Source organism: Triticum urartu, chromosome 2, assembly GCF_003073215.2.
Source record: "Triticum urartu cultivar G1812 chromosome 2, Tu2.1, whole genome shotgun sequence".
NCBI lineage: Eukaryota > Viridiplantae > Streptophyta > Magnoliopsida > Poales > Poaceae > Triticum > Triticum urartu.
The window spans coordinates 419,225,449-419,231,700 of record NC_053023.1 but is presented as its reverse complement, the minus strand read 5'-3'; positions in this window follow the sequence as shown (position 1 = coordinate 419,231,700).

Sequence of the window (6,252 nt, the reverse complement as noted above, 5' to 3'; positions counted from 1 at the left end):
CATCCTCGTCGTCGTCGCTCGAAGAGAGGCGGAGAACGCGGGACCTACGCCAAGGGAGGGGAGCCCTCGACTCTCCGTCAGTCGCCTCGGAATCAGGCCCTTTTTCCCGCTCCCCTCCTTCCTCCTCTTCGCTGGAGTCGTCGAAGGGCACGTCCACCGGTTCCTCGGGAGTTTCCATGGGCACGGGCCCATCCCCGTTGAAGACGGGCATGGACTCCACTACCTGCTCCCAGTCGTCGCGGAGGAACAAGGGCGTAGGAGCGCCCGCCGACCTCGCCACATCACCCCCGACCAGAGATTGGAGGAAAGCAGCCAGATCTCCGTTGGCTAAGGCCGCGGGGCTCGGACGGGGCCTCCACATCGGAAGTGAGTACTGCCGAAGCGGAGCCAGCTGGTGCTCCAGGAATTCCCTCAGCAGCGACACGCCGGTCAACTTCGCCGCCGCCATATTGGCCGGCCTCAGATCCACATCCATCTTCTCCAACATCAGCTTCGCGCGGGGGTCTGTGAGCTCCGCTCGACCCCAATTGCTGGAGCTCGTGGGCTGCTCCGTGGGCAAGATCAGCCGAGGGTGGATGTGCCCAGCATCCACCAAGACCTACTTGCTCCTGAAGCCCTCAATCCTTTCCCGGGGTTCGAGATGGCAATGGCACCATCGTACGCGATGAAGCTCGCGCACGCGGAAGCAGTACCACGAGAGGTCCGAAGGTAGAAGTAGTGGCGCAGCAAGGCCACTAAGGGCTGCACCCCTACGTGAGCCTCGCAGTAATAGGCGAAGATTGCCAGGAGAAGGATGGAATTGGGGTGGAGATGCAGGGCTTGCAGCTTATAGTGGCGGAGGATATAGAAGAAGAACTCGGGGAAGGGAGGCACCAGGACAACAGCAATGGCACTTACGAAGAGTGGATAGAAGGTTCTCCCTTGACCCTCAGGGGTGGCGGAGCCGGCTTTAAACACATTCGCCCCGTTGACGCCTCGCGCCGTCGCCATCCGGCGCAACCGGGCAAGGCTCGCCTCCGACACATTCGGCGGGTCCAGGGCAGACAAGTACCAAGCTACGGCCGGGGGCTGACAGGGCGCCATGGCTTCCAAGGTCACACGGTCGGAGCGGATCTGGAAATTTTGGAGGAAGGAAGGAGAGGCGCAAGAAAGGGGATCTGAGCAGCAACCGGGGGAGGCAAGGAGAAAAGCCTAGGTGGATGCCGCTCCTTAATGAACTCACGCGGTTGCTAAGGCGCCCACGTCCATCAACCGCCACGCGGCGCCCAAGGCCGCAGACTGTTAGGGCCCGCGGCGCTTCGCTCTTGCCCTTCCGCCTCCCTGCACGGCCATGCCCGGGCGCGCCTTGGGCCCGGGGGCTACTGTAGGCGTTCTGGGAACGGGGGTCCCCAGACATGCCTGCCCGCGGCCTGCGGCGTGGCTCAAAAGGGGGCCCAGTGCGGCCCATCTGCACCAACACAAACCCAAGACCCTCGCGAGGGGCGATGCCTCGCGGGGTGGACGACGCGGAGCTTCCTCAGGCACGGCCTCGTCAGGCTGGCTCACGAGGAGGCGGAGAGATCAAGGCGGGGTACCACACGAGGTGCTCGTGACGCAAGCCATGACGACCGAGGGCGCCAGGCGGGTGCCAGCCCGCGCAGCGTCCTCCCTTCCTCTTTGGTGCAAAGGGGGCAAGCGCAGCCGTGGAGTACCGAGGCATGAGGCAAAGGTTACCATTTCGGTGCAACGAGACCAAGACCAGGAGGACTACGAGATAGAGGTCACCGTGGAGCCCAAGACGGCGTCATCACCAGAGCTTTGCGCAGGCGAAGACTACTTTTGTCAGGGTAGCTAGTACTAGCCATCCCCCTTCAAATTAGCCCGCCATTGTTGGCTCCCTTCCCGCTCGATATTTGGGAAGAGGACCAGGGCCTCTATAAATAGGATCATCCACCCGCAAGAGAGGGACACGGACAGACAGATAGAGACACACGCGGACAGAGAGCCGAAGGGTTCGGAGAAGGAGGCTCTTGAGAGAGGGGTTTAGATCAGATAGAGAGAGAGGGGGGTGACTGAGCTCCTCCCAGCAGTTCATCGCCCCAGCCAAGAACAGACCCTCGCGAGGCTATTCTTCCTTGTATTGTTCATCATCATCAGCCCAAGAGGCAATCCACCATGCCACACACTGGAGTAGGGTATTACACCACAACGGTGGCCCGAACCAGTATAAATCCTGTGTCTCTTGTGTTGTTTCTTTCCTTAGTTTAGATCCTAGCAAGGCGGAGGGGTGCAGGTAGGTAGGAGGCGAAATCTCCGCACGCACCCCAGTGTTCGAACCTCAAGGGTCTGCCGGAACCCGAAATCCGACAGTAAGGTTCAGATCCACTATTTCATTCTTGTCCCTGAATCATTCTTAACAGGCAGCATCTTATCTTGCTCATAACAGGAATGGCGAAAGGCTGTCGAGGGGATCCATGACCCTGCCCCTCAGTCGGAGAATCGCAACTAGGATCTCGACCCCGGATATGAGGAAGATCCGGACATATTTGTGGAGCTTGAGGAGGGAATATTCTATCAGATGAGCTACGATGGTACATATGTGCCCATCATCGCCGATTACCCCGGCCTCCTTCCTGCTTCACGTGTAAGTAATTCGGTCACACCTTATCCAAAAAGAGTTTTCTCATTCCTCCTTACCCACCGCACTGTCCTGTGCTTAGAAGGGGAAGCGTTCGGCACACCATGCTGCCCCGGGAGCATCTCCGAAGAGAGTGTCCCCCATACCAGGAAAGCCTTCTAAGAGGAAGGCAAACGAAGGTACGGCAAAGCCTTCATCAAAGAGGTATGAATTTGCAAGTATGCACCTTTGCAGTCACATCCAACTGTGACCTTTTCGTTTACCCTGTATCAGGAAAAAGGTGTGCTAGACTATATCCGGGGGTCCGTCCGGTCATACTTCCCATAGCCAGGATTCAAATCTTGACGTGAAGATGGAGGCTGATGCGGGGGTGACGCCGAACTGTCCTCCAGCCGAGGACTCGGATGATGTATCCTTCACCAACTCGGAAGTGGAGAGAGCCATGAATCATCGGCGCCATTGGGCCGTTTTACGAGACCCTGGCTTTTCAGAAGAATCATTTAACGCCTTCAGCTCGGCCGATGCATATATCCGAGCTGCTCGAGATGGGCTTAATAGAGCCACAAAACAACATTTAAAAGATGTGCAGGTAAGTTTGTTTTATCTGACTATGATAACCATATGCCAGTAGCCCCCGAGACTTAAAGTAGTTGAAACAAATGATTTAAGGATCAATGTACAACCAGGTGCTTACGGAGAACAAAACCATTTTAACTCAGGAACTAGAAAAGTGTCGGTGCTAGCTGTCTGTTGCCAATGCCGAACTAGAGATATCCAAGAAGGCATCCCCCAGTAATGTTTCCCTCCATCGAGAAATCATAATTGTACAAAAATAATGCTAATTTGGTTGCTTGTCTTTGTATTGGATCGTTAGACCAACTGCGGGAGCAGCTGGACGCCGCTCGAGGCGAAGAACACGGAGCCAAAAACTACTAGCAGCGGGCGAGCGTGTGTTAACAGGAGTTGTTCAGGAGAAAAAGAAGCTCCAGGATTCGAACACCAATCTGGGCGAAGAACTGGAAGACATGTGAGCTCAGCTAGCTGACTCCGTGAAGGAGAACAAAAAACTGCGAGGCGGCATATTCAATATGTGGCCGTATTTATCTTATAACAGTTTGGAAGTAACCGTAGCTGATATAGGTGTGATTGCAGGTGTATTGATAGGCCGCCCTGAAGAGGAGGTGTCCGGATCCTCAAGTGATCTTCTGCAAGAGCTGTCGCAGTTGCACGAGCAAGCTCGGCAGGCAATGCAGAGTGTAGCCAAGGCCTTATGGCCACCCGACTCCCCTCCAGGGAGTATGGAGAAGCTTGTAGAGCTATTCAAGGGAGCGCGGCGGCGTATCCAACTGTGGAAGATATCGGCCTGCCGAGAGGGTGCGCGAGAAGCTTGGGCCATGATAAAAACACGGTATACCAAGCTGGATCCGAATCACATGGCCCGAGTTGGACCGCTAGGGTCAAATGGGGAAGAAATTCCTGTTAGTTTAGTATATGGCCAACTTGAGGTGGCTGCTAGATACTCACAACAGGATTGTAAGTTAGACCGCATGTTGGACGGTATAGAGGAGTAAGTTTTTGAGTCCTAAGTGACTATGTACTTTCCTTCTAGCTGGATAATAAAAACAATTGTCATGGCCGACCTTTTCGCTTCGACCTCTGGACCCGAAGGTGTGGAGTGTTTCTGAATACCCTAACGGTAGAATATACCTGGGCATGCATGGGAACCAGGCGTAGGGGTCATAGTTGCTTGAACAGACAATGTGTATCCGGCTAGTTATGTTATATTACATTATGTAAGAAACATCTTCCAGAGAGAATAGTTTCGTTAAGGGTTCCTTTCCCTGGGTGTGCATGCGTTTAATATGCATGTCTGAACTGTGATTGAAAAAATCACAAAGTAAGTAACTTCTGGGGTTTCATAATGGAATGAATGCGGGGACATCTTTAATTCGCCAACCGAATATTCCCTTAAGAACGCTAGCTTTCGGCTTCACCTAGTATGAGGTACACATCCGGATGACCCGACAGTAACAATCGCAGAGGTGCTCCCTTTATGCCCTGGCCGAACTAACGGGAACATAGGGCATAAGCACATGAGCTAGGCAACCCAGCTTGGCCAAAACTTAAGTCATATCGATTCATATAATGGCGGAGAAAAGGTACATATGGAAAACACATATGTGGTGAGCTTGGTGCTCAAAGGATAATAGCAAGCTTCTGTACGAGAAGCCCCCAGGTATAATGAACGTACATATGCAGAGATGTACTCATCAGGTAAGGACGGTCTAGCCATACTGAAACCGTAAGGCTAAAGATCAAAACAAAATAAAAAGATAAAAACGAAAAGAGAGAAAAAATAACGTTAATAACAGGAGGGAGGAGACAAACACAGAGTTCGGCGCTAGGCGTAAAATCGTCGTAGTCTGGCCGCATTCCAGGGGTTCGGCTCCAGGTGATTGTCTGACGCATCACGCAGGCGATACGCCCCTCCGGTGAGAACTTCGTTAATGATGAAGGGACCCTCCCACTTGGGCTGCAATTTGTCCTTTTTCTTCTCCGGCAGGCGTAGAACAAGTTCACCAACGTTATAAGTCTTGGCCCGCACTTCTCTACTTTGATACCTGCGAGCCTGCTATTGATAAAATGCGGAACGGGCTTTTGCGACGTCGCGCTCCTCCTCCAAGGCATCCAGGATGTCCTGCCGATCAAGCTCAGCTTCTCTCTCTTCGTACATGCGCACTCGAGGTGAGTCATGAATAATATGGCAGTGTAACACTACTTCTGCACCGTATACCATGAAGAAAGGTGTATATCCAGTAGTGCGGTTGGGCGTGGTCCGCAGCCCCCAAAGTATGGAGTCAAGTTCCTCCACCAAGTGCTTTTCTGGTTCTTTCAAAGACCGCACTAGTCTAGGTTTGATGCCGCTCATAATAAGACCATTAGCCCGTTCGACTTGACTGTTTGTCTGCGGGTGATAGACCGAGGCGTAATCGAGTTTAATACCATTAGCACACCAAGTTTTCACTTCATCAGCTGTGAAATTAGAGCCATTATCGGTTATTATGTTGTGTGGGACACCATAACGGTGTACCACGCTGGATATGAAATCTATTACCGGCCCTCTTCGGCCGTTTTGACTGGTTTGGCCTCTATCCACTTAGTGAATTTATCCACCATGACTAGCAGGAACTTTCTCTTATGGCTTCCTCCTTTAAGGGGTCCGACCATATCGAGTCCCCAGACCACAAAAGGCCAAGTGATGGGGATTGTTTGTAAGGCAGTGGGGGGCATATGGCTTTGGTTGGCGAAGAGTTGGCATCCGACGCAACGTTGGACAAGGTCCTGTGCATCTGCTCGGGCTGTCGGCCAATAAAACCCTGTACAGAAGGCCTTGCGAACAAGGGCCTGAGCTGCGGCGTGGTGACCGCCGAGCCCGGCGTGAATCTCGGCCAAGAGCTTCTGCCCCTCTTCCTCGGAGATACATCTTTGAAGAACTCCGGTAGCGCTTTTCTTATAGAGTTCTCCGTCATGAACCTTGTAGGCCTTTGAACGCCTGACAATGCAGCGGGCCTCATTCTGGTCCTCAGGAAGCTCCTTCCTGTTAAGGTAGGCCATGAAGGGTTCGGTCCATGGGG